Source organism: Vicia villosa, linkage group LG4 (genome assembly GCF_029867415.1).
Source record: "Vicia villosa cultivar HV-30 ecotype Madison, WI linkage group LG4, Vvil1.0, whole genome shotgun sequence".
Lineage (NCBI taxonomy): Eukaryota > Viridiplantae > Streptophyta > Magnoliopsida > Fabales > Fabaceae > Vicia > Vicia villosa.
The window spans coordinates 135,580,078-135,600,460 of record NC_081183.1 but is presented as its reverse complement, the minus strand read 5'-3'; the positions used below and the strand labels follow the sequence as shown (position 1 = coordinate 135,600,460).

The window sequence follows — 20,383 nt, the reverse complement described above, 5'->3', positions numbered from 1 at the left end:
GCCTTCTTCATAAGATAAGGGTACATCAAAGTATCCTCACACCACAACGAAGTTTTTGCATAATATTGACATTCTCAAAAACTGCTGGCTTGAGGAGGTTGTTTGGTTTTGCACATCTAACATAATGAGGCTCCGTTGAGTTTAATGTCTCCATTAGTTGCTGTAGTTGCAGCTGCACAATTCAGTATACAAAAACATGGTTTGTTAGCTTCCAGATAGTACGAGTACAGTCTAGTTTTGTAAGCTATGACACGGGTACATGTTGAAGCAAGAATGAGAAATATTTCAAACAACGCAAACACGGGATCATATAACCAAAATGAGAAAGCTAAACATCATCTAGCAAGCTATGAATTTCCATTCTCTTGATGAATAAATTAAGGGAAACAATATTTCACCTTCACCCCTTATCCCTTGTCCTGCTTTTCTTCCTTCTGTGCAGTTGTTTTATAATATTTTAGTTGATTTTTTCAAATTGAGTTGATAAATTTTCCATCACTTATAGTCACATAAGATAGAATGTATGAAGGTATTTAAACAATAAGATAGTTATATAAAGCATCAACATTTAAATCATCAATAAGCATGCTAGAATTAACAATTCATTTCATTAAGATTCAGTCGATCTGTTCCTTCGTATATTCTTCTTGTTCCATTTTAAACACGTGCTGAAAGTCATCATGAAAAACATATTAAACAGGAAAATATATGAATTCACACTCATGAATAGAAAAACCTGCTCTTTTTGACTTGTTCCAACAATATCCATAGCTCTCCTGGTGGCAAGATACTCACGAGAATCACTTACATCAGCCAATTCAAAGCACTTTGACTGGTTAAGGTAATGAAATGTTTTAGGATGTCCTAATTTGTATTTCTTAATTTCCTATAAACATAAATTGTAATGAGTTCACATAATTAAAAGAATAAAGAAAAAGTAGATTGTGCAGAAGGTAACCTCCTGTGGTGCAGCACAAAGAAGATAAAAGCAGTGGTAGTTGCGTTTCGGATCATTAACTTGGCAAACCCGAGATCTCTCAAGAAGGTACACACATCAATCATATGTTTAAAAAATGTTTAAGGACAGATAACAAAAGAAAAATAAGAAGAAATTCAAAATATCAAAAAGTTCATACCGAAATGTTTAAGGACAGATAACAGTGCAAAGAACATCATCTGTTTAAAAAAAAGATGAAATGCCACCGATTCAAAGGCTTGCCTTGAGGATCCCTGTATTCGCCACCTAAATAATGGCAATCCCATACATTCAACATAGTTAATAATAATCTGATGCCCAACCTGCAGAAAACATTGTGCAGTCCATTATAATTTCAAACAAGAATGGTGAAACACACACACACACACACACACACACATATATATATATATATAGTAAGTATAAGCAGAGGTAACAACAAGGCTCTAGCAACTTTGTTTAACTTTTATACATAAAAAATTACCAAAGCAAATAACAAGAAAATGCGATCATGACAAAAGCACCAATAAAGAGCAAGAGGATCAAGTTGGAAAAGAGTCAAACCGTTTGGAATATGTAGCTATCGAGCTCATCGACAGAATCATCGGCCACGATTGAATCTTCTATTTTTATTTATTAACCGAATCTGCAGAACCCTGAACAATATCAAAAATTAAGAACCCTAAAAATTAGGGAAGATGACGCAAACCAGAATTTGCGATAAAATGGAACTCTAACAACAATAGTCGCTGGGTCAAATCCATCTTCGCTAGAATGATAGTAACCATAGGTGACGACCTTCATCTTTGCAAGCAACTTCTGCGATGACTGTTTGGCTTCAACAGTGTGGCTGGGTTTTAGGGTACCACTTCTCGCTGTGTAGTTAGAAACGATGAAAGACCAACAAAAACGGTGCGAGATTGCATGTGAGTCTTGGTCGATTCTGGGCGTGAGCATGATTTAGGGTTAGAATTGTTGTTGATAGCGGCGGAGAAGAAAATCATAGGAAGAAGACGAGAGAGCATGGAGATAAGAGAGAGAGAGAGAGAGAGAGAGAGAGAGAGTTTTGCGTTAGAATGAAAAGAAAATGAAAAATGAAAAAAATATAAAATCCCTTGGTGAAAAGCGCTGCGTAAGCCCACCCTTTAGGCAGCACTTTTACAAAGCGCTGCGTAAGCCCATCCTTTAGCAGCGCTTTCTCAATGCGCTTTCTAAAACCACCCTTAGGCAGCGCTTCTTGAAACCACTTCACCCCTTTAGGCAGCGCTTTTTTAGAAAGCGCTGTCTCAGGTATATGTAAAAAATTCCGTGTTTTTTAAAAGGACTTTTACCAGCGCTTTTGGTAAGAAGCGCTGCCTAAGGTGTGCTGCCTAATCTTATTTTTGACGTAGTGTGTCCAGGCAAGAAGGAAATATATGTTAGGTGGATTAGAAAACTGAAGTTGAAGCCAAATGGTGAAATTGCCAAGTATAAGGCTAGATTGGTGGCAAATAGATTTTTCCAAAATCCTAGCTTTTATTTTAATGAAGTCTATGTACTAGTTTCTAGACTTGAAACAATAAGATTAGTTGTAGTCATTGCAGCATATAGAGGTTGGAAGATGCACCTATTTGATGTAAAGCCATCCTTCCTCAATGGACCTCTAAAAGAAAAATTTATGTGGACCAGCCACCCGATTTTGAGGTGAAAGGACATGAGAGGATGGTGTACAAGTTGAGAAAAGCATTGCATGGATTAGAGCTATCACCTAGGGCATAAAATAAGAGTATTGATATCTTCTTGATTAAGCTAGGTTTCAATAAGTGCACTTCAGAACATGAAATGTATGTAAATGGCCCAAGTTAATAAGACCAAATCATCATAAGCCTCTATGCAGATGATTTATTAGTCACAGGTTCTAATTAAGAAGAATAAAAAAATTTCAAGGGAGACATAGATATTGAATTTGAGATGTCAGACTTAGGAAATTTCGCCTACTTCATAGGAATGGAATTCGTGAACATAAAGCATGGAGTTTTCTTGCATAAGAAGAAATATGTAAAAGACATCCTGAAGAAGTTAAAGATAAGCAATTTCAATCTTGCAAACAGGCCCATGGAGGCCAACATAAAATTAAAGAATGGGTGAGAAGGAGAACTAGTGGATATCACTTTATACAATCAGATCATTGACTCATTAAGGTATATTTGCAATAAAAGGTCTGATATTTGGAATAATTTGAGATTGGTTAGTAGATTCATGGAGAATCCATGGTTTTGTCATTTACTTGCACCAAAGATAATCCTAAGGTACATTAAAGGTACAACTGATCATGGAGTACTCATGCCAAATCAACAAAACACAAGAATGGAAGCGAAGATGTGTGATTATTTTTGTTCATATTGGAGTGGTGATCAAGATGATAGAAAAAACACATATGGTTACTTGTTCATGCTTGAATTAACACCAAACTCTTGGAGTTCAAACAAGCAAGGAATTGTGGTTTTCTCTTCATGTGAGATATAGTATGTTGCTACCTCCTATTCTACATGTCAAGCACTTTTGTACGAGACGTTGCTTGAAGAGTTGAATGTGAGCAATTGTGTGCAAATCAAGGTGCTAGTGGGCAATCAGTCAACAATTGATTTAGCAAACCATCCTATGAACCATGGTAGGGGAAAACACATAGAAATAAAGTACCATTTCCTTAGAGATCAAGTTGGTAGAGAAATATTGAGCATTGAGTATTGCAAGACTGTGTTGCAATTGGTCGACATCTTGACAAAGCCCTTGAAGCATACAAGATTTGAATATCACAAAGAGTTAAATAAGTTTAGAAAATTTGAATTAAAAAGGATATTAGAAATTATTTCAAATTTGTATATGATTGTTAATGATAGTTAGAAAGTGTTGCAAGTGTTACTTATAACTAGGGTTGTTCATGATATAGCTCATTAAAAGAACCAAACTGTATTGAACTGAACCATAATTAAAGTTTGTATGAACTGAACCGAACCGTTTAAATTAACTAAAAAATCATTTCTATAAGTATTTTTTATCACTAATATATAATATATAGTATTTAAATTCAAATCAATTTAAATTAAAATCTCAAATTTATTAAAAAATTAAAAATTATATACCAATTAAATATTATTAAACGTAATATTGTTCAAGATTAATTTTTCAAACTCTAACAATATATATAAACTAACAGTATTGTTACGCTTGATTGCCTAAAGAAAGATACGTTGATTTATTCATATTCAAATAAGATAGATATGTTAAATGCAAGATGAAAAATCATAATATTCACATAAAAATAGTTTTTTCTTTTTTACATAATTAACCTTCAGTTTATTTTTTACTACACGATCATTCACATAAAAAATTTAATATTAAATATTATTAAAAAGTTAAGTTTTTCATATTTGAAATGAACTTTAATATTAAAAAATTAATTTAGAGAAAATATCACTTAACTAAAGTTCTAACATAACCAAGTAATACCATAATTATGGTTTAGTTAATAATAGTTCAGTTTGGTTAGTTTTGGTTCGATTAACGATTCAGATATTTAACATCTATTCGGTTCAGTTTTGTGGTTCAATACACTTTTATGGATTTTTTGAACAACCCTATTTATTTATTTATTTTGCTATTCGCACCGGTTTTGCCCCATCACAGGTGGGCCACTAATCTGGCTCGTGCGTAGAGGCATGCGCACTGGCCAAACAAGATTGTTCCGCCTGGAAATCGAACTCGGTATTCCCCGAGTACGTCCTTGAACGGGGCTCCTTGCCAATAGAGCTCAACCGCTTGTTGAACAACCCTATTTATAACACAAGCAAAATATCACCTTTTTAACTTTTGGTTAGTTAGTTAGTTAATGCTTTCTTATAACCATATTATTAGCTTTCTTCTTCGTATGTGTGATTAAATTCCATTCTAATAGAAACTTTTCTCTCAATTTCTCTTTATTTCCTTAATTTGCAAGTAACTTAGAATCTAAGTTATCAACATTATTGTGTGAAAAACATTAAATGACAAGATACATACTATTCGATAAGTCCTATTAGATACGAGTCCAAATAGAATCTCTGGCGTGTCCAACCATCCAAGTGTTTATATTTTATTTCAACACACCAATTGCCCAAGTGTCTACACACCAACATTACGAATCAATATATTCCCAGATATGGTTATCGTAAATGAATATAACATGAATTTAGAAAACGAACATGATTGAAAAAGGAAAATAACATAGATATTTTTGTAAAGAGAATATTTTCTATTAATAAAATAGTCAAAACTTTCTTCCTAAGCTTCGGCAATAATGCATAGAGATATTATTCTTCCTTCATCTATAAACCTGTTCCATGATATTCGTATAAATAGCATCAAAGTAAGATAACAACTCAAAGAAAAACCACTTTCTTCCTTAAAACATGGCTGATCAATCCAAGAGATTTGTTATTGGTGTACCAAATAGCAATAATGATGGTGGTGAAACACAGAAAACTACTCATCCAAAAATGCCACCTTCTTATCTAATTCCTTTGCCAGGAAGGAATCGCCATAATAGTTACTACAATTATAATAGGAGTTGGAGGCATAGGTTTCTTCAATTAGGGCAGAACAAAGGCAACTCCCAAGGTGAAAATGAGCAATCAGCTTTGAAGACCTAGAAAGATAACTCAAGGAAGATAACACTAGTAGAAAATAATTGTCTTGTATATATTATAAGCACTTTTATTATAGATAAATTTCATGCTCTTGCATGAATCTAGGGCAACGCAAGGTAGAAAATAGACATATAGAAATGTGTCATGTGTTGATAGAAGAATACTTCTCTTCCATTAGATAAATATGGTGTATTTGTATTTTAAGAGCCTTAGAACTTGTTTGTAGTTTCTTCTTAATTGTTTTCCAGTAGAGGGCCTAGCTCGTGTTTTTTTATTTTAAATTTAAAAAAATATTAAAAATCATTTCACATATTTAGAGTTTTGAACACTAGATTTGATAGAAAATACAAAAAAAATGATTTGAATAGGATTAAAAAATTTTACTTTATTTTTTAAAAAATATTTGTTAATTTAATTTAAACATGAATTATCTGAAAAATATTATAAAAGTCATTAAATTAAAATGTCAATAAAATAAAGAGAAAGAACAACACATGATACACAAAATAAATTAATATAACCTATTGATTTTTATTATTAGTTTTTAAATATAAATAAATATAATCTATTTTAGCGAGATGGTGAAACAGGAAGTGCAAGAATGATCTTAACTAAAAGTCGGGTTGATACCTATGTGCCATGGTTGTGCATAACCCCGGATATCTTCCTCTAGTAGAGGCCGGTCGTGCAGGACCCCAAATATCCTCTTCTGTTAGAGGTCGAACGTCAGGATCCCGTACTCATGCTTATGTATCTCGTTCTTGGGTAGACTGGATATCCAAGTTGGTAGGGTCACATGAAGGTTATGGAATTTATGGAAGAGCCGTTATATAACATGATTGACATCATTTATGGCAACGACAAGCGTTATCTCATGCATTTTAGCATGAGAAACGAAGAGGCAACTCATTATAGCCTAAAGGTTGGAAACTCGGGCTATATAAATGACAACATAGAAAATGGGAAAGCAACAAAAATAGAGCACAAATACGCTGATAACAAACATATTTCTTGATACTTGCGACCTCTCCTAACTAGCATCAGAAAGGTTAACCAAAAGGTGTTTTTAGCAAGAACATTTGGCGCCCACTGTGGGGCCTCGGTAAAACTTTCCCAAGCCGCACAAAAATATCAAAAGATCACTAATCTCCCAACAGTCAGATTTTTGGATCATCTCCCAGCAGAAGTAAACCTCACACTCCTCCAGACATGACACAATTATTAACAATATTTGAAGCTCTACGACAGTAGAATGAGTCACTGTAAGAGACCGTTAATACTCTACAATAAACTCAGAGCCAATAGGAGACAGAAGCGGAAGAGGAGCTGCTGATCCCCAACCTTTTTCAAAGGTAATCTAGAGCGATCAAGTTCCAGAAAACTTCAAACTACCACCCTTGGTATCTTTCGATTGCAAGAGTGATTCTCAGGAACACATCATAGCAATCAACAATCAAATGGAAATAGTAGGTGCCTCAAATTCCCTAAAATACAAGCTCATTGAGGGAACGTTCAAGGACGTGGCCTTTCATTGGTATTTGAGCTTACCCTAGTTCTCGGTCACCAATTACCAAGATATGACCAGGAAAATGGTACAACATTTCTCTGCTAGTAAGTATAGAAGTGTATCCACAACAAGCTTATTCATCGTTCGTCAAGGACATTTTGAGTCACTCCGGGAATACATGGCACGATTCAATGAAGAGACCAGAAAATTCTCTCACCCATATCAAGAGATGTTCGTAGTAACATTCAACACGGCCTGAAGGCCGACCACTCTAATGAATCCTTGGCACAAAAACCAGCAACCAACATGGATGAGGTGATAACTTGAGCAGAATGTTATATCAAGGGTGAAGAAAGCAACATGGAGAAGAGGTTTCGAGACGCCAAGGAAAAGTTGCAGCCCAGATAAGACGAAATCGGGTTCAGGAAAGACTATCATAAACTCAGGGAAAAGGATAGGTCGGTAAGGAAGCCTTCCCGAAGGCCGTATGAAAGTTATGCCGAAAACTACACTCCACTTAACACAAAGATAGAAGATATCCTACGGGAAGTATACCATCTCAAACTACTCCCTATGCCAAGCCGCCCAAAAGGGGTCAATTCCGTAATGGGGAAGGACGAAAGTGTTTGGTGCTTCTATCATCGGATTCAAAGACATCACACCGATGATTGCCATTATTTAAAGAAAGAAATTGAAATCCTGATCCAAAGAGGTCATTTGTTATCCTGTGTAAAGGATACTGGAGGACCACATGGGAAGATAAGCCCTCCTCGGAGAGCGCCTGGCGCAGAGAATCATTACTTAAAAAAGGGAAGAGCGTCGAAGAGGTGTGAGAAACGAGAGTGACACACCATATGCTCAACACTATCTCGTGAGGTTTCACTGGAGGAGGAGAAACTAGCTCAGCCAAAAAGAGATATGCTCGATCAGTAATGAAGGTTTCTCAAAAGTTTCTTTCAGAAGCAGGGGAAAGGTCAACCACTATCATTTTTCCATAAAGGACGTAGAAGGAGTGTTGGCGTATGAGAATTAACCTATGGTAATAAAGGTGCATATTCATGATTGGAGTGTTAAGCGGGTACTAATTAATCCAGGTAGCTCCACAGGAATTTTATATTGGGATGCATTCAAAGGAATGAATATAAATATAACCGAGTTACTACCTTTCAAGGGCACCCTAGTTAGTTTCTCTGGTGAGCAGGTACAAGTGTTGGGCCATTTGTTGGTCACGACTATATTTGGCAGTGGGGATAGCTAAAGGGAATTAAAGTAAGATATTTGATCGTGAATGCATCTTCTTTTTACAACATTATTATTGGAAGACCAGAGTTCAATGCTCATCAACATTATCTACTCTTTATCTCACCCTAAAATATCCTCTGGATGATGGGCGGATGGGTGTGATAAAGGGTATTAGGGTTTGGCAAGTAAATGCTACAAAAATAATCTGAAATTAAAGAAGAAAGTGCAGCAGGATTCACTGACAAGTGATAACCCACTCAAGGTGAACCTAGTCGACCTAGACCCTCGAGAGGACCCGACTAATGACAGTGTAACCCCCATAGGGGAATTAAAAAAGGTGCAAATTAGTTTCGAAGATTTCCATACCGCTCAAATTGTTTCAGGCTTATCTCAGGAAGAAGAGGCCGACATCATCAAAATATTAAAGGATAATATAAATATTTTTGCTTGGAAACCTTCATATATGCCAATAATTGATCCAGGTATTATATGTCATCAATTGTCCTTAGATCTATCCTCGAAGTGGCGCAAGTGCGTGGATTTCACTCATCTCAACAAGGCTTGTCCAAAGGATCTCTATTCATTGTTGCACATTGAGAGGCTCAATGATGGCGCACCCGGGTTCCGCTTGCTCAGTTTCATGGATGCTTACTCTGGCTATGAACCTGGTGGATGTTGTAACATCCCGATTTTTATTAATTATATTAGTAATTATATTATTTGGTGTTTTTAATAATTATTTGCTTAATTTAGTCATTTGTGATGTTTATTGAAATTTTTGTGTTTTAGGACAATTTAGTCGGTATTATTTAGGGATAGCGGACCAATATTTAATCGAAAAATTTAATATTTTTAGTATTAGAAATATTAATGAGTCAATATTTAGCATTTTGAGAATTTTTCGTGTAATTAAGATTTGACCGGAAATATGAGACATTGAGTTATTAGAGGATTTTATCGGTATTTATTTTACTATTTTATTTGACTTTATTTGGTGTGTCAATTAATTAATTGATTGTTAGATAGTATAATAATTGATTATATTAATTAACTTGGTGTGTAGATTTGTGTCTATATAATTATTGGTGTTATTTAATTTAGTAACTAAAATATAAATAATATATAGTATATATTTTATTGGGCTTATTTAATGATGTTAGGAGTAAATAGTGAGTGTTATATTTAGGCCCATATAGCATATGATAGTAAAAGTCAATATGAGGGAGTGCCACATTTTCTTTCATTTTTCCTTTTCATTTTCGGATAGAGAGAGACAGAGAAAGAAAAGAAGAAGAAAAAAGGGAAAAGAGAAAGGGGAAGAACAAAGAGGAGCTAAGGTTTGGAGGAGACATTGAAGAGGTAAGGGGGAGAATCCTTATTATTATGGGTTAGTATAATTAGTTCAATGGGTAGATTAACATGATTAGGTTGTTGTTAATTGAAACCCATAAAAATGTTATTTGATTGTGTATTTGCAAATGAAATTGGAAATTTATTTGGTAATAGAAATACTGTGTTAATATAATTTGGAATTTGTTTGAAATAAATGAAATTATGAAGTAGTATGAATGCTATATATATCATGTTCCATACTGTAGCGGAAAAGAAGAGAAAATATGCAGTGTTCTTTCTACTTCTTTTCTACTGTAGCAAAAAATCCAATAGAAAGTGGGTATACCACTTAGTTTCAAATGCCATATGTCTTATTAGCCACATACTGTAGCGCCAATTATAACTTGATTCATTTACCTACTGTAGCGAGAAAAAGAAAAGTATAATATAATTCAAACAGTTCCGTTTTACCGAATAGCCGAATTAAGCGGTATAATTAGTTGTCCGGATTTTAATAAAAAATTTACAGGGTAGCTAAGTTTAATTAGTAGATTAGCATGGTGGTGTTATTTTGTTAAAATTGTGATTTTTAAGAATCGACCGAAATTGTGTTTTATTTAAATATTCTTTATAAATAAATTATAACAATTTAATAGAATTGTGAATAGAGTTGTTAGAGTTGTCAATAGAGTTGTTAGAGTTGAAAATAAGTTGTCAGAGTTGTTTTGAGTTATTAAGAGTCATATTTTTATTTGTTTTGCGTAATTTTGACATGTTTAGAGTTGTTAGTGTATGATGTCGGTGTTTCCTTTTTCGTTGAAACTCTAACAATTCATATCTTTTGAACCGTAACTCCGTTTGAGTCTTCGTTCGAAGCGTTAGAAAGCTAGCGCGATATTCTTTTCAATAAAAATGGTCTTGAATATAGAATGGTAGAAAGTGGAAATGAAATAGAAATAGAAGTGAATTAAATTAATATAGTTTGATATTAATTGGTTAAACTAATAATTGAATTAATTGCGATGAGTCTATTTAATCAGATTATGTTTGGACTTGGATAACTTATTCGGTTTATCGGTAAATTACGGTATTTTGAAAATTTGTCCGTAATTGTATTTTTGGCTCGAATATTTATGTTGAGAATAATATATTGCTATGACAATGATGTTGTTTTGATAATGTGTATATTCATATATATATATATATATATGTGGTAAATGTGAATTGACATGAGATAATATGGATACTAGTGTTAATTGGACTTTGTGAATCGTAATTGATTAATTGGCCTTTTATATGTGAATGGTATGTATGTGTTGAGAATGTTGTGTACAATATTGTGGATAATTCATAGAGTGAATTATTGTGATATGCTAAATATTAAGATGGTAGAGATGATCTTAATTGCATATGTTTGATTAACATTGTACATACATTCATATCATGGTGTGCCTTGAAACAAAGGTGGTTTGCTTTGAAACAAAAGCGAGGCTTAGATTCTAGAGTGAATCGGAAGCAGTAAACTATATGTTTACATTTTGGTGGGCTTTGGTCTTGTCCGGATCGGAAGCGTGGCTTGGATTCTAGATATTGAATCGGAAAGCGGTGAAACATTGGGTTCACATTGCGGTACCACATGCATAGCGTCACATATCTTGCATTGAGTCACATTAGAATTATGCGATAATTGATTATGTGAAGTTGATGTAGTTGTGATGTGTGTATGAGCTTGATAATTGAAATGAGTGATGTTTGAATGCATATTTGATTAAATGTGTGAATATGTGATAATTATGGTTGTGTGCGTAATTGAGAATATAATATTGGAATTGAAATATTATACTCTTTATACTTGTTGTATACTTGATAACACGTGAAATATCGATCAATTATTATTATCTATATGGCTATACATAGTGTGATTAATTACTTGAATTGTTGATTTAACCATTGTATCTTATTATACTTTCTTCATAATGATTCGTATTCTCACCCTTCTGTTTTAATGTTGCCCTCGTTTGGCGACATGCAGGTTCTGGAGTTAGTAGTTCGCGTGTGATCTTAGTCGGAGTTTCTTCTGAGTTTTTGGAGATTAGGTAGTAAGTCGATGCTCTGGCCATGTAACACTGGGTAGACTAGTTATTTGAACTCATGTTTCTATTCCGTTATGTATTACGCTTGATTTGAGAACCTGTTATGTTATTACTTGTTGTTTGATAGGCTCTTAAGCCAAATATTCCGAATTATGTTTTAATTTATGTTGATATGATTATTGAGACTTGATCATGGTATGGGACATGGATCATTTTATGAAACACATGAGTATTTAGTAGTTTCCGCTGTGAATGCATATTCTGGATAAAATATGATTAATTAAGAAGTGTTATTTGAAATGACCAGGTGTATCATATATTGTAGATAAATGATGTCGGTTTTTAAAAGCTTTTAGTTTTTGAAAACATCGATGTGACACCCTTTTGAATTATATGCATGCTTATTCTCTGATTATATGCTTATTTATTTTGGGGTATAAAAGGGGTGTTACATTAGTGGTATCAGAGCATGGTCGACCAGTTGGTCAATAGGCGTTAATGTTGTCTAATCCTGTTGTATTTGATTTGTGTATCTGACACAATCGATACTGTTTTGCCTGTTTGGTTGTTGGATGTCTTAGGACAATGACTGCAGGAAGGAATGGTAACATTAATGTTGAGGCAGTGATGAGGTGGACTAGTGCGATTGGACAAGAGCTGCAAGAGAATGTCGGTTATGGAGGAAAGGATGAGTTCCGTGCTTTTGGAGACTTTCAAAGGTGCAACCCGCCGATCTTTGAAGGAATGTATGGATCGGACAAAGCACAGGCATGGATGAGAGAAATGGAGAAGATAGTTCAAGTCATGAGTTGTACTGATGTATAGAAGGTACAATTTGGTACTCACATGCTGAAGAAAGGAGCCGAGGATTGGTGGAGTAATACTGTGCGGAGATTTGATGAGGAAGGTATTGAAGTTACTTGGAATCTTTTCCGTGATGCATTTTTGGAAAACTATTTTCCAGAAGTGTGCGTGGAAAGAAAGAAGTGAGAGATCTGGAATTGAAACAAGAAAGAGAACAATTCTATGGGAAATCGTATGATGACATGAGGAAACAATATGGTTTTGGCAAGAAGGCAAGCAGGGGAGGAGCTTCTACTCCGATTAAGTGCTACAGGTGTGGCGATATGGGTCACAAAACTGTTGATTGTGGAGTTGGTTCGAGTAGGATTTGCTACATTTGTGGTGAGCAAGGACACAATTGTGCCATGTGTGACAAGCCAAAGAAGGAGCAAGCGAAAGGAAAAGTGTTTGCGTTGTCTGGTGCTGAGGCCACTGCTAAGGAGAAGCTAATTTGAGGTACGTGCTTTATTATTGATAATGGTGCAACGCATACTTTCATTCTTTGGATTGTGCTATCAGATTGGATCTTGTTTTATCTATTACGCGTAGAAGTATGGTTATTGATACTCTTGCTATGAGTTTTGTTCTACTTCTTTGTGTGTTGAATTCTCCGTTGAGCATTTTTGGTAGAGATTTTGAAATTGACTTAGTTTGTCTCTGTGAGTTTAATTTGATGAGAATATTGATTTGAGTTGTTTGGAGTTAAATCGAGTAATTGTAACCTCATGAGAGATTTTGGATCTCAGTAGTTTAGGTGGTTTTGAATACAAGATTTGAAGGAATGATATTGTAGTTTAGTAATGAAGGTTTATGTTTCATTATGATTGTCGACTGTCTATCGACAAATTGAGGACTTGATCACCCTTAATCTATTGTTGATAGGAGACGAGGTCGTAATTGGACGAGATAGACTTGTCTTACTAATTTTGTAGTGTGTAAAATAACTAGGAAGAAGTTGAAGGGTCAAGTTGAGGTGTTATATGACAAGAGGTTCATTCGTCTGGGTGTGTAGCCGTAAGGTTGCGCTTGTTTTGTCGATTTAGAAGAAAGAAGGTTCCCTGAGGTAACATTTCTTGAGGATTTAATTCTAAGAGGCAAGATGATCATGTTGAACATATAAGGATTGTGTTATCGGTGTTGAAAGAGAAGAAGTTATATGCTCAATTTTCTAAGTATGAGTTTAGTGAAGGAAGTGAGTTTCCCTGGATATGTGATTTTGAGCTGAGGTGTGTTGATGAAAAATTGACAAGTGGTGGTTTATGCTTTAAGGCAACTGAGAATTCGTGAGAGGATTTATTCGACGTATGAATGAGAGTTATCCGTCGTTGGGTCTGTTTTGAAACTTAAGAGGCATTATTGTTTGGATCGAGATTTGAGGTGTGTAGTGACTACAAGAATTGAATATGAGGAAAACAAGGCGAGTGGAATTTCGAAGGATTGTGATTTTGGGTTGAATTACCATCCTGGAAAAGCGAATGTTGTAACCGACGCATTGAGTAGGAAATCATTGCATATGTCTATGTTGATGATTCAAGAGTTGGGATTGTTGAAACAATTTCGAGATTTGAGTTTGGTTGTGAAGCGACTATTTCGTGTGTTAAGCTTGTTATGTTGAAAATTACTTGTAGTATTCTTGACGAGATTAGAGAGGGTTGGAATTGGATTTGGAATTAGTTGACAAGATGACATTGATTAATCAAGGAAAAGGTGATAATTTCATATTGAGAAGAACGGTGTTATGAGATGTCGTGATCAAGCTTGTATTCCTGATGTTTCAGATTTGAATAAGAGAGTCTTGGATGAAGGACATCGAGTAATTGTGAGCAATTTGGGTCGTTGTGGATAGTTTGACGAAATGTGCTCATTTATTTCCAACGAGAATGGATTATTCGATAGAGAGACTTGCTAAGTTGTGCATCGAAAAGATTGAGTGTTTGTATAGTATTCCATTCGATTATTGAAATGATGCTTTGTGAAGCTTTGTATGGTCGAAAGTGTGGAACACCTTGTTTCGGTATGAATCTGGAGAGGGTAGGTGTGGTTTCAGTGTTGAGATGGTCATGTCGACTGAATTTTCGAGGACGAAAATATTCTAAGTGGGGGAGAGTTGTAACGTCCCAATTTTTATTAATTATATTAGTAATTATATTATTTGGTGTTTTTAATAATTATTTGCTTAATTTAGTCATTTGTGATGTTTATTGAAATTTTTGTGTTTTAGGACAATTTAGTCGGTATTAGTTAGGGATAGCGGACCAATATTTAATCGAAAAATTTAATATTTTTAGTATTAGAAATATTAATGAGTCAATATTTAGCATTTTGAGAATTTTTCGTGTAATTAAGATTTAACCGGAAATATGAGACATTGAGTTATTAGAGGATTTTATCGGTATTTATTTTACTATTTTATTTGACTTTATTTGGTGTGTCAATTAATTAATTGATTGTTAGATAGTATAATAATTGATTATATTAATTAACTTGGTGTGTAGATTTGTGTCTATATAATTATTGGTGTTATTTAATTTAGTAACTAAAATATAAATAATATATAGTATATATTTTATTGGGCTTATTTAATGATGTTAGGAGTAAATAGTGAGTGTTATATTTAGGCCCATATAGCATATGATAGTAAGAGTCAATATGAGGGAGTGCCACATTTTCTTTCATTTTTCCTTTTCATTTTCGGATAGAGAGAGACAGAGAAAGAAAAGAAGAAGAAAAAAGGGAAAAGAGAAAGGGGAAGAACAAAGAGGAGCTAGGGTTTGGAGGAGACATTGAAGAGGTAAGGGGGAGAATCCTTATTATTATGGGTTAGTATAATTAGTTCAATGGGTAGATTAACATGATTAGGTTGTTGTTAATTGAAACCCATAAAAATGTTATTTGATTGTGTATTTGCAAATGAAATTGGAAATTTATTTGGTAATAGAAATACTGTGTTAATATAATTTGGAATTTGTTTGAAATAAATGAAATTATGAAGTAGTATGAATGCTATATATATCTGTCATACCCCAAATTTGTCCTACCCTTCAATTTTTGTCTGGCTTAGGCTCATGCATCTCATAATCTCATGTACATACCTCCCATTAGGTCATCTAACATAACTCATGCATTTATTAATCAATAACTTGACTTTGGGATCAAGGTTTGAAAGACTGGGGGCTTTATTGGTTTGAGACTTCTACTTCAGATAAACTTGTTTCAACTGGTTCTTCTGTGTGCACTAGATTATGGAATCAGGGTTTCAGTTCATGGATATTGTGGGTTTTCCTCTTCATCAAGCTTCAAAGTTATTCTTCATCCATATACCACAAAATTCAATGATTAAAGGGTTTATTTCCCTAGGCGCTTGTTGGTCTCAGTATGGTTGGGAATACCTAGTGGTTCAACTGGAGGTGCTATTGATTAATTGGCGGAAAAGACACATGGAGATTATGTGCAAGGTGGGAGGAATTAATTACTCGAGGGACGAAAGCTTCTTACAAAGTCAAAGTGTCATGGCTTCAATATTCGTTACATCATCATGCCGCTAATGTCGTTTCAAAGTCAAGAAAAAGAGATATGTAATTTGAAGAAGGAAATTTGTTTGGAATATTTGGAGTTCTACTCTTGAGTCCAAGAGTTAACAGGATGGGAGGCGAACATGATCATATGAAGTTAGTAGTTAGCAGTACATCAAAGACATTTCAAGTGCAAACCATCATTACCATTACATCAACATACCACCAGTCCATGCACTTTCATACACAATTCCGAATTTGCCGCACATTACTAAAACCAGAGGGAAAAGTCTTACACAAAAGATCTACATAATCACATTCAAGCGAAATTAACACAACACATTTCAAACATTCTATTCACCTAAATCCACATTGCATTCTAAAACATCTACAAATTTACATTCCACACCAAAAGCCATTATTTAATTCCATTACAAATCCAATGTGTCTTGTTACATGTTTCAGGACCACCCACTTTGAAACCCCATTTCAATTGTCATTACATACATTAAAAAGTTCATATAAAAACATATACAAAAAGTCAATAGAACTTCCTAGATCCCTCTGCCCTAATCTTCAAGTTGTCACCGCCACGGTTCTATCTTTGTCATCCTTGCCTTCATGATCATCTTGTCTTCATGTATACCACATTGCCAAGCATACTTCAATTTCATGTGCAGCAGCTACCAATTCAAACCCACAACACTGCACTTACACGTGACTGAACGAATTGGTTCCTCGACACAAAATAGATCCTCAATCAACCTGCAAGAAAGAATTGCATCAGAACGGAAAACAATGGGTCTTTGAGTCAAGTACAGCTCACAGCAAGTTCCAATTACCCAACAAACATACCTTGATCCAGTACATGCTAAAGTTACAAATGAAAAATCTGCAAGTGTAAAGTTACAAACAGTTGGGAAACAATGTCCCTGAGTTGCCACAACAGCAGGTTCTTGAATTCCAACTTACCAACTCAGCACTTCGCAGTATACAGGGCCCAAAACCAGTGTTGCTGCCATATTCAGATACATACACATTTACCTCATTCAACTCGTACAGGCTGCAACATAAGAAACAGTCCCTGCGGCCATACCAACAACCACTTGCATACATTCAAAACACCTGCTCAATGTTCAGAAAACCATAACAAATCCCTACAGCATCACTACCAAAGTTCTCACAAAACCATACAAAACTAGAGCAAATTTCATACATATAAAGCCATCTCATACATGACAAAAAGAAATCAATTCAAAGCCATACCAAATACTCACATTCACTCACCCATACAGTCACAAACATCACCCAGAATCACTCACACATCCCTGCATATTATCAAAGAAACCGGTTCCGAGTATTACCAACATATCCTAACGGTCCCTTCTCCCGAACTCTAACCTAACAATCTGTAACTAGCCTTTTCCCACTTTGATTCACCAACAAAATTTCACGATGTAATTAACTCAGCACCTTTAACAGAATTCCCAGCTCACTCATAACATCCCCAGTTCAAACCATTCCCTAACTACCAACTATACTAACTAACTAACAGAATGTAACTAACTTTGTTACAATTCTAACTTCCTATAACTGAATCCATAACCCCATAACAAACTCCTAACTGATTCAATCATCTAACATATAACCTCACAACTAACTGTTTTTCTTTTTAACCTTCAACATTAACTAACAGTGCCAGCTCTTATAACCTCATAACAGATTCAGTTACAACCAATTCCTAACTAACCTGCCAGCTCAACATAACAGAATCCATAACTAACTGAAACAGAAAAAAAAACAGAATCAACTAACCTTTTAGATTGAATCTTGGCCCTTCCTTCGATAACTGAAAATTCAAATCCATTGGCTCATGTTGCTTCTCTTGTAACTAAGCTCTCAGCTCCTTCAACCTCTATATAATCCAATCATCACCTTCAGATTCTCTCTCTGAATCCATTCACCATTTCTGAACCCCCACGATTCCCTTCCATCATCTTCCACTTCATCACCATCTTCACCTCACTCCCATTCTTCATCTTCACTACTTCTTCTCTCCCATTCTCTTTCAGCTCCATTCTCACCTTTCAACCATAATTCTCCACCACTCTGTTTCCATCCTCTAATTCTACCATTCACCCTCCACGATTTTTGTTCACTTCACCTTCTGCATCATCTTCATCATCAACACTTCAATCTTCATCAACACTTCGATCTTTATCGCATCTTCGCTCTCATCCTCACCAATTCAACACAACTGAAACAACAATAACAAGTCATTCAGAAATCGAAAAAAGAAGAAGAAGTGTGAATCGGTTGGAGGAAGCAAAAGATTAACGCGTATGCTTACCATAACTTCTCGGTACCGGCATCTTTGAATTGCCGTCGGAGCGTTTCGATCAAAAAAAGCTTTGAACTCCATCTACACTGGTTCTTTCTTCGTGTTTGATTTCGTGAGAAGACGCTTGCGTCAAGATTGGAACGCAATTCGATTGGATCAGAGAGATAAGAGAGCCTGAAGCAGATGAAACGAGAGGAGAGAGAGGTCAATCGCGTTTGAGTTTGTTTTCGACCGGAGAAGGTTGAAGCCGTCGCCGTCACCGTCGCCGTCGTTTCGCCTCGTTCGTGAGAAAGGAGATGAGACTTTAGAACTTGAAACAGCGCATTGAGGTAACCCTAGCCCCTCTTTCTATTGCGTTCTAATTATGTGTCTTATTTTTTTATTTTTATTTGATAATAATTGAATCTGAATGAATCTGGATAAGAAACAATGGAGAATAGCCATGGGCCTCTCTCACCAAATTGCTGATTCACCCCCCCCTGTGAGCCCGCGTCACCATTTTTGCATAAGAAAAAGCTGTAACAAAAATACCTATTGGGCTTCTGTACCAGGCCTGCGTCCAGATTGCTTCCTACACCATTAAAATCAACATGCACCCCCTGTTTCTATTCTTTTTGAATTACTAGAATTTAGGCTTAGTTAGTTTTTCTATTTTCTTTTAGTAAATAAAAATGCTATTTTTTCCCTATTATTTTCTTGGACTTTGACAAATTTCTCCTTCATAAAACTCATAAATAATAGTAAATCTTTTAGGTTAATTTTGACATTTGAGTTTTTTATAAAAAAACCCATAAGAATAGTAGTTTTTTTAGTTTCATTTTTACTAATGCTTGAATCATTTTGTACTATTTCATGGTCATTTTTGTACGATGCTTGTGTGATTTTATTGCCCTTATTCTTGGCCTTATTTTAGGCCTATCTTTGTTAGTACCTTTTCATGACTCCCTTCAGAATCTATCCCGTGTTAATATTAGGATTTAGACTTGTATAGACAACTTAGATTAGAATCTAGATATAGTTCCCTTTCTCATCTTCTTTTTCTTTTCAACTTTTAAAATACTTAATAAAAATCGATGAAGATCATACCGTTGCTTTATTTCATGGTAGGAAGGAAATGATTGAGGCGTAGGCCTCGATGTATGTTCTTTCCTACTTAGCGGAGAAGAAATGGTTGAGGTGTGAAGCCTCGATGTATTTCTTAACCGTTATTTAGAGAAACGATTGTGGCGTAGGCCTCGATGTGCATTCTCTAAATATTCACAAAAGAACACCTTTTTGTATTCCTACTTATCGGAGAAGAAATGATTGAGGTGTGAAGCCTCGATGTATTTCTTAACCGTTATTTAGAGAAACGATTGTGGCGTAGGCCTCGATGTGCGTTCTCTAAATATGCAAAACAAAACTCTTTTTGGTATGATCTAAGTCACAAAGTTAAAATCCCCATAAAAAAAACACCAACCAAAAACACTTCAAAAAATCTAATAAATGTTCAGATTTAACACAAAGTAAGGAAGTGATGCGAGACCTTGTAGTGGGTTCTCGTCATCATGGAATTACCCTAAAAGACACAAACCAATCTCTTTTTTTCCTTTCTAAGGGCAAGTTATCTCCGCTCCATTGCATCCTAGGCTGTCCCCTTGTGCAAGAGCGCGAACGTTAACGCCGCCCACCTAAAAAACACAAAAACAAACAGAAAATCGTGAGCCGAGCTACGGTAACTCTGATTCCTGAAAAGGATACGTAGGCAGCGGGGTAGGGCCCGTGCGAGTACAATTCTTTATTTTCCCTACATTTTGCATTCATTCGCATTTAGACATAGACATAGTTACACACCCTTTAGATAGAAACAAACATAGGTGGATACCATCGAGTA

The 20,383-nt window shown here is 35.1% G+C and overlaps 1 long non-coding RNA gene across 1 annotated transcript; it reads left to right on the top strand.

Annotated features, from left to right (window-relative positions):
- The first annotated feature begins 9,622 nt into the window (after window positions 1-9,622).
- Window positions 9,623-12,036, top strand: LOC131599736 (uncharacterized). The gene is made up of 2 exons (XR_009282896.1): window positions 9,623-9,748; window positions 11,754-12,036. It is a non-coding gene; the product is annotated as an uncharacterized LOC131599736 (long non-coding RNA).
- The last annotated feature ends 8,347 nt before the right edge of the window (window positions 12,037-20,383 follow it).